The sequence below is a fragment of the Cryptomeria japonica genome, chromosome 2 (assembly GCF_030272615.1).
Source record: "Cryptomeria japonica chromosome 2, Sugi_1.0, whole genome shotgun sequence".
Taxonomy (NCBI): domain Eukaryota; kingdom Viridiplantae; phylum Streptophyta; class Pinopsida; order Cupressales; family Cupressaceae; genus Cryptomeria; species Cryptomeria japonica.
The window spans coordinates 202,089,970-202,098,693 of record NC_081406.1 but is presented as its reverse complement, the minus strand read 5'-3'; the positions used below and the strand labels follow the sequence as shown (position 1 = coordinate 202,098,693).

The 8,724-nt window shown below is 32.9% G+C and overlaps 1 long non-coding RNA gene across 1 annotated transcript; it reads left to right on the top strand.

Moving 5' to 3' along the window:
- The first annotated feature begins 4,048 nt into the window (after positions 1 to 4,048).
- LOC131046297 (uncharacterized) lies at positions 4,049 to 7,060 on the top strand. Its single transcript, XR_009105965.2, has 3 exons — positions 4,049 to 6,597; positions 6,696 to 6,780; positions 6,906 to 7,060. It is a non-coding gene; the product is annotated as an uncharacterized LOC131046297 (long non-coding RNA).
- Positions 7,061 to 8,724: the final 1,664 nt, after the last annotated feature.

The following is an 8,724-nucleotide window of genomic DNA, read 5'->3' as shown; positions in this document are numbered from 1 at the left end:
GGGTAGTATCCAGCAAAGCATTTTATAATTCATATATATTTGTAATGAGCCGACATGTATTATCATTTTGTATGTAAGCCGACATATGGCATAAATGTTTGTAAGGGTATATAAGTCAGTCTATTAGGTCATTTAAGATATAACATTGGTGATAAGATTTGATATGCGAGATCATTTGTATGCGAAAGCAATATTTTGTAATGATTTGTAGATGATTTCTAAGGTACTCGTAAGGTGTATGTTATTCCGGTAAGGGTTTAAGAACGAGAACAGTCAGAGCCTTAACCAGAACTCAATCAGGCATAGCAAATGCATTATATGAGTTCAGTTTTGTATCAAAAAGTGATTGTAGTTAGTGAGACTCTTGGTGATGAGCAGTGTGTCTTCTTGCATGTGCAGGCCCCTATTATATGTAATATCTCTTCATATGGCCAGTGAACTGATATTGTGGGTCACAAATCCCACCGTGGTTTTTCCCCATTGAGGTTTTCCACATATAAATTCTCTGTGTTATGGTCTTCATTTATGTGATTGCATTATTTGTTTCAGTTATATGTATTTTTGTTTACCGGTTGATGAATGAATGCTTTGATAAGGCTAAAATCTTATATTCCGGTAGAACACTGATTCACCCCCCCCCCCCCTCCTCGCCCCCTCTCAGTGTTCTTGGATTGCAACACCCTCTTTGTCCTAGGCTGCTATGGTCCTTCTAGGATGGCCTACTTACGAGCCCACTCGTCAGCCACCTCTTACTCCTCAAGCCCTCTCCCACAAGAGGGATTCTAAACAAACAAGCACACTTATATACTTAAGCATTCTTAGTATGCATAAGCAAACCATAGTAAAATTAACATTATTTAGGAATGTACATATCAATAGCAATGTGCTATTTATTTAATATTCTACTTTCTATCAATGGAAGATAAATATCAACTCAGCCAATTAGAATGCATTATACTTCATACCAAAATTCTGATCAGTTTGACAATGCTGTCTAATTCGTTAACAGTGAGATGGCAGATCTCTTGTTTGCTCTCTGATTTATTCTTTCTTCTTAATTTTCGGTCTGAATCTATTATGTTCGAACTGCTGGTGCCTTGTGTTCTTCGAGGCTGATTTCCTGATGATGGCCTTTGTGATTCGTGATGTTTTTCCTAATCACATGATCTGTTATCTATGTATGTGCTTGGTGATATAGATATATTAATTTCTGAGTTTGATTCTGGAATTTGCTTGAATGCTGATCACTCTTTTTTCCTCCTCATCTTCTTGCTATAAGATATCTTCCTCTTATAGCTCTATATCCAATTGAAGTGATGCACCCCTTACAATGGCGGTCTTCTTTCCTAAGAGTCATGGCTTTTTCATCCAAACTCAAGCATTGCTTTAATAAAGATAATGATTATTAATCATGTTGTTATTGCTGCCTTTATTCATTGTGCCATTCCAAGGATTGCCATCCCTGACTTAGTTAAGATAGTCAGCATTAATACTGCCAGTGCCTTCATTAGTGAATATAATTAATATTGCTGTATAATATTCAAAGGTCGGTGCTCCTTACTTAATACTAATGACCCGATTGATTGTGAAGAGAAACTTAACATGGAGGATCACTCTGCGATATTCCTGGCTTGCTGAAGATGGGCGATTGTAAAAAGATATGCGACTAATGAAATTGTGGACTCTTACATTTGTCAGACAGTTTCATAAGTAGGAGGTATTTTCCACAGCAAGTCAAACTATGATATTTCTATCAGGGTTCAACTGTGTAGTTTTTGAGTCAATGAGTTTGACTCAAAAAATACACAGTTGAACCCTGATAGCAATATCATAGATAGTTTCATGTTACAAGTTCGAGTACTAGATTGGGGTCATGACAAATGAGGACATGACACCCACAAAACTGCCTTTATATAGCAAAAGAAAATATAATCCTTCATAGCTAAACCACAATTAAAAACTTCGAGCATAAAATATCACACTTTTTAACGATTTTATCTTTAAAATTTTGTGTTTAGGTTACTAGAAAGGGCTTACAAAATAGTTTATACATCAATTCCAAAAAAATAATAGACTCAGTCTAAGTGATAAGAACTATTAGTAAACAAGTGCCATGTGGTGGCTAGTACCTAGTTTTCTGGTTTGTATTTGCATTGTAGAGAGCGTGGCAGACATGATTGCATTGGAACAAGATATTATAATATTTAACTATGGAAGGCATATAGCTTGTACACATGAAACCTTGCCTCGTAGTATAAATATTGAGAAACAAAATTAAAATGGATGAGAAAGAAATCTTGTTCAATGTGATTGAAGTCTTTTCAAGTGAGTCCATATCAGCTGTCTCTGAATTGTTTTCTTGCAAAAATCTCTTGACAAAGAACACCTAGGTTGTTGACAGGGGAACTAGAGCATTGATGGTTGGCAACATACATGCCATGTTTCTCCAATTGCAGTTGTTGCTGCTGATTCAAGTACATACATTGACCATTTGACTTTTTTTTTTTTCATGTCAGCACCGCAAAAATCAGATGTAACATTGTAAGTGCTAAATGGGAATACTAGTAGTAGCCATAAATGGAAAAAAAAATCAGTAAATGTTGTTGTTTTGTGGGTTGGATTGAGGAAAGAACTTTTGCAGTGCTTGATCCAACAAAACTAAACATGTATCAAAAATTTTAGCAATAGAATTTTCAATGTTGAAAGTCAATTGTTTTGTTGGCATTGGGCTAGAAACGTTAGGTGATGGTGTAGTGTTCAACCCCTCCAAGAAATGAACAAGACATTGCTTATTTACTTGGTTTTACAAAGTGGGTGTGAGTGGATTGCTGATAGGGATTGTATGGGCAATGTTGGTGTCAAAAGAAAACTGAACAGAATTGAAGGGGGGATGGGAACATGACAATGAGCATGGAATATTCAATTAATCAGTAGTTGCATTTTGGAAACAGATTATAGGATTGTAGTTGCATTTTGTGCATTGATGGTTCTTTTCTATCATTTTTATCGGAGACTGCATGGAATTATTCATGTCTATGTCACCAAAGTTGTACGTTTTAGCTTCTAATGCAAAATGTTTCATGGTTCAATTCTTACATGTATAATAAGTGCAAGCATTTTGCAACATGTTGGTAGGGTCAATATAATTTGTATGCAATTTGGAGCAAGACGCTAAAGCATGGAAGGGACTAATAGGTTGGTTTGAAAGAAACTTACATGGATCTGAATTACTATGGATGAAATTTTAATTGCCCTGATACCTCTCATTGATATGGCAGCAATATCATAAGCATGACCAGCCTCTTCTGTTGTACCAAATGTTACCAGTCATCAATGTTGCTTGGACTTTGGGTCCATGATTTCTATAGTAATGATCCCATGGACGTTGTTTAACACTGTATTTACCCACCATAGAATGTTTAGATTTGATAACATTGAGGTGCAAGTTGTCACTTTCATGTTTACTTTTCCACGAGTCTTCAAACTTCGATTGCAAGATATTTGTGTGCTAAACATATACAAGATCTAATTTGGAAAAAGGCTGAGAAGGGTAGGGGAACAATATGCTGGTTGGACAAGAACTTGCATGCCTCTAAATTGTTGTAAAAGAAATCTATCATTGTGTGCATGCCTTTCATGGATATGGCCGCTTTATCATAAGCACAAGCAGCATTTATACTGTATTAAAGACCCCTAGCCATTGACATCGGTTATGGTTGTGGCCACAGATTTCTACACCATAACATCCATTTGCCATTTTCTAACACCTATATATCTCCCTTGCTTTCTTGAATGTTTCAACTTCATAGGACTTACTAGAATTGTTGGATTATTATCTCCATATTCTTGATACTTTGGTTGCTTGAATAATTTTTCCATCATCCTATAATAATTTGTCATTGCCAGTTCTAACCATTTGTTGCACAATCATCTATTTCATTGTTTTGATCTCCTGCAAAAGTATACAACAATAGATTAGACATCTTAGCACTTTTGCTAAGAACAACTAGCTTATGACAAAAGATTGATCATTAAAATGAGTAATCTCATGATTAAGACAATGTACTACTTAACATACCTTGTTTGAATAAATACTTATTTGCTTGCAATGTTTTGAATATCTTTGATTATGTGAAACTGCCAAGCTCTTGTCAGTTCTTGTATGATGTTTACAATGATCTCCTGTCAATCTTAAGAGGGAGGAAAGAATCAAGGGAGGAGATATGATATGCAATGCCTAGTCAATGAATTATGGAGCAATACAACAAGATGAGTAGAATTTTGATGGCAAATATGACATGAATAGCTCAATTATTAGAATGGCAAAGCTTCATAGTATAACATGATCATAGATTAAAAACGCATAAGTATGATGAAGAAGCGAAAGAGCGAGCATAAAGACGACCATAGAGATACAATAAAGAACATGAAAATGAATTTAGAATCGTAGATCACATTGAAAAAATATAACTATTAAAACTACTCTATCCAGTAATTAAACCACTAAATGCATCTATGCAATCCAATTGCAACTGCCCTATTCAGGTATTAAAAGGAAAATAGAAGCAATGAAATCAATAAATTTACAAAATTGTTGGATATGAAATCAAAGTACCACGATTACATTGTGACTATGCTACCAAGGTCCAAATTAAAAATTGGGATATAATCAGTCATTTTTGCTTTCAATACCAATTAAGATTGTCCAAGTGATTGATATCTTACAAAAGGAACCTACAGCCCCCTCCAAAAAATGTGCTCAATCATTAATGTTTAAGTGAAAAGAAACCCAAACCAAATAAGGGATAGACCCCAACATATATACTGTACAATAAATAGATATAAATAATAGCAACCATGCTCAAAGAAGCATAAATCTAAATTCCATGATCCTTGCGAGAATGCAAAGCTTGTAGAAGGTTACAGTTTGTGTGGACTTAGCAGAAATGGAACTTATAACTACAATATATTCAATCAAAAAGTGCACTTCACGTTTGTGGAAAATAAAAAACTAATGCAATTGAGCCAAAATATAAAATCACATTTTTTAAAATCCAACTCTACCCATCTTTATGAAAATTTGTCTTCAATAACATTATTTGGCTAGAGTCTAGACCATGAAAATAGCATCTTTGTGCAAATGGATCCTTAAGAACCACATATTTTAATTTTCAATATTTTGTTAGATCTTAAGCGACCACAAACAATGTGGATCATTTCCTTTGTTGCCTATACCTTTCGGCCACAAAATACCGACTATACTCCATTATCTGTACTGAATCTTTAAATTTATATATCATTGAAGCCATCAAATGCAATGGAGTTTTGAAAGATACAAGGAATGACTAATAGAAAAATGTCACAAAAACAGTTACACTTTTCAATATATAATCATAAATTTGCAAATAAGAAAAAATAAAAAACCATCAGTAGCTTGCCAAACAACATCACTTTCCAAAACCCTAGATTCTCACCTCAAATCCCACTAAATTTAAACCCCAAAATCACTTCCCTTATAAATTAATCCCTTAATCAACACTGTTCTAAACTTCAACATCAAAATGATAGAAGAACACTACAGATTATGGTAAAAAAGAAAACATATTTCGTTCTAGTTTACTTTATCAGAGAATTCTGTTTTTTGGACTTATTTTGAAGAGCAATTCGGGTTTATCCAAGTCTGAAACTCAATAAGTCATAAAATTCTATGAATTGTCGAGGAATTATAGTCTAAAAAGAACACCTCCAGTACCCAACTATCAAGTAACCCAACAATACATCCATCGAGATTTCTATATTCAAGAATTCAAAACCAAGTCCAAGCATCATTGAAAAAATTATTTCAAATCTATATTTTTAAAAATGCCATCTCATAAGGAAAGAATAGTAACACCATAGACAATGCACATGAATTGTTCAACAAAATGCTTCGGAGATATGTTCTCGCCGACTCCTATTATTCAAGAATATGCACAAAATGGATTTGTTGAATGATTAGAAATTGTCAAGAAAATACAACTGGGACGTGTAAAGCCAAATTCCGAAAATTGTGGCAGCATCCTTTTTGCCTGTGGCAAAATGCGCTTTGCAAAAGGGTATGCAAATACATCAAAGCATAATTGAGGGGGATTTTCAACAAATGTTAAAATTGCAAATGCCCTTGTAGAAGTATGCAAAATTTGCAAGCATACCTAGACAAAGTAAAGGACGCGTCTATTCTGGCTCCAAAACGGACCTTTCGTACAGCGTGTTAGTGACAGGTTAGTCAATCGCAGCCGATAATTACAAAATCGACGGTGTAAAACACGAGACTAACACACGTGTTAGTCAATCCGTACTGCCGTTTTGGAACCAGAATAGACACATCCCTAAAATTTATATTCACACAGCTAGTCCCAATATCAGATTAAGAATTGGTGATGTGGCTTCTCCAATGGCTGCCACTTTCGGTGGTGGATTTTCTGCTCCTGTTTGTTTGGATTATCCTGGCGGACACTAGCAGATATAGTCTGGGGAGGTTTGAGATGGGACCTCTGGTGCAGCTCAGAACAAGTGTGCTGGACGTTGGAACTTTGCCAAAATAAAGAGCAGACCAAGGTACACAAAATGTCCATTTTTGTTTTTATTTTTATGCTTGCAGTGATCCTTGAAATCCAATTTAATGAATTTATGAATCTGTGTTTCACATTTTGCAGAGCCAAATTTGTAGATGGACAAGAGGAGTTTGATGCTCTAATTCTTTCTACTGAATACGGGTGCAATATGCCCTCTTTGCTCAAGGTATAGAAAAAATCCAATCGAAAAACCACTTTATTCTTAGTCAGTCTAATTCGAACTACAAGATTCATTGTCTTCTGTATCTGATCTCCTTTTTTCTTTTGTTTAATAATGCGATTTTTCCTCAGAAGATGGCTTCCCCACAAGTGGAAGGGGCAAAGTGGGCTCTATACAGTGGGATTCATGGAAAAAAGGCTTATTTTCCTTATTTAAGAAGATAAGAATCACATCATCTTCGGTTATCATGAAAAATACAATATTTTGATCATTGTTATTTGCAGTATTCATGGCAACTGCATATTTTATGAATGTATTGTTTTTTCTGGAATTTTGGATTTGTTAAAAAAAGCTCTTCACACATTTTTCTTCTATCATTGTCCATTAAAACATTTTTTTCTGTCCTTGTCCACTGAAAGTTTCATATCAAATTTAAAAATTTATTGTTACTATGAATTTAGGAGATATTATATTTTTCATTTTTCATTTTGAGGAATGTTTTTTAATAGTATTTTTTACTATTGGTGAAAGATCGAAGACTGTTTTCTCTATTTTGGATATTCTTAGTGCTAGAAATTCAAACGACTTTTGAGCAGGTTAAAATTACAGATCAAAGTCTTATAATAAAGTTTTTATTTTAGCTTTTACTTTTATTGATTTTGAGTGTGAATATCTAAATTTATTTAGCTAGATATAGAAATTTGCACATACATTATTTTATTTTTTTACATTCTAATATGTTAAGGCTATATACAAGTTAAAAAATAATCTATAAAAACTGAACATATATTTAAAAATTTAGAATATATATATTTTAATAATCAAAACATAAAAACTTAAAAAAATAGCTTTCCAATATAATGTCACATATACTTATTATGGTAATGATTTTATTATTTAATAGTCCAAAAATTTAACATATATTTAAAAATTATTTAGAATCATATATATTTCTATAATTAAAATACAGAAACTTTAAAAAAAAAAAAGAAAAATCTAATTTTTCAAATATAAAAGATGTCATGTATACTTATTATATTAGATATTTTATTAAAGCTTCCACTTGAAATGCTGGTTTCTATTTTGAAGAGACCTTTAAAGCAAAAGCCAAATCTAGAACTCTGACATACATAGTAAGATAAAAACTTGTCTTTTAAATGTTAATTTGAAATAATTTCATCAAAATAAAAACTTGGATTTTGAATAGTAGCTTTAAAAAGGAAAAAGTTGCAAAAATTAGAAATTTTGATGTTTCTATTATTTAAATATTATTAAAGAAAAACGTCCTATATTTACAAATTACAAAATAATTAAAAGATTTGATATAATTTAAGATAGATATGGTAGTTAAACTACAATCTCTTAATGGTTATCAAGTTCTTTAATTTGTGCACCACTATTGGAACATTTGTGCAAAACTATTAGGACATTAGTCCACAAGTACTGGTGATTTTGAGTGAATGTTTATTGGAACATCTTTAGTTAGGTATCAGACAACACTTTGAAATGTGTACTTTTTGAACTTTGTACGCATAACTGATTCCATTGTGTGCATTGTTACTACCTAGAAGCTAGATCAATAGATATAAGCAGTTAAGTTGCATACGAAGACAACCAAAAAACAAAATCAAAATCCGATGTATTGTTTAGGATATGTGGGTGCGTGAAGTTAGCTATGATGGCTACTGGTGCTCTTCCCCTAGTTAGGCTAGAGATTAAGCAAGTATTTTTTCATTAAATTTTCAAGACACTTTTATTGACAATCTAATCCTATTAGTTGAGGCTAAATAGATTATTACAATTTACTAAAAGAGTGAACTATATATGAAAGAGCATGAAAAATATTAGTACTATTTACTAAATGCAAATATGATTGATGTGATGGATAGAGAGGTGCTTGTGAAGTACTACAAACAATTTCTATTTGAAATGCACAACTAGATAGACATA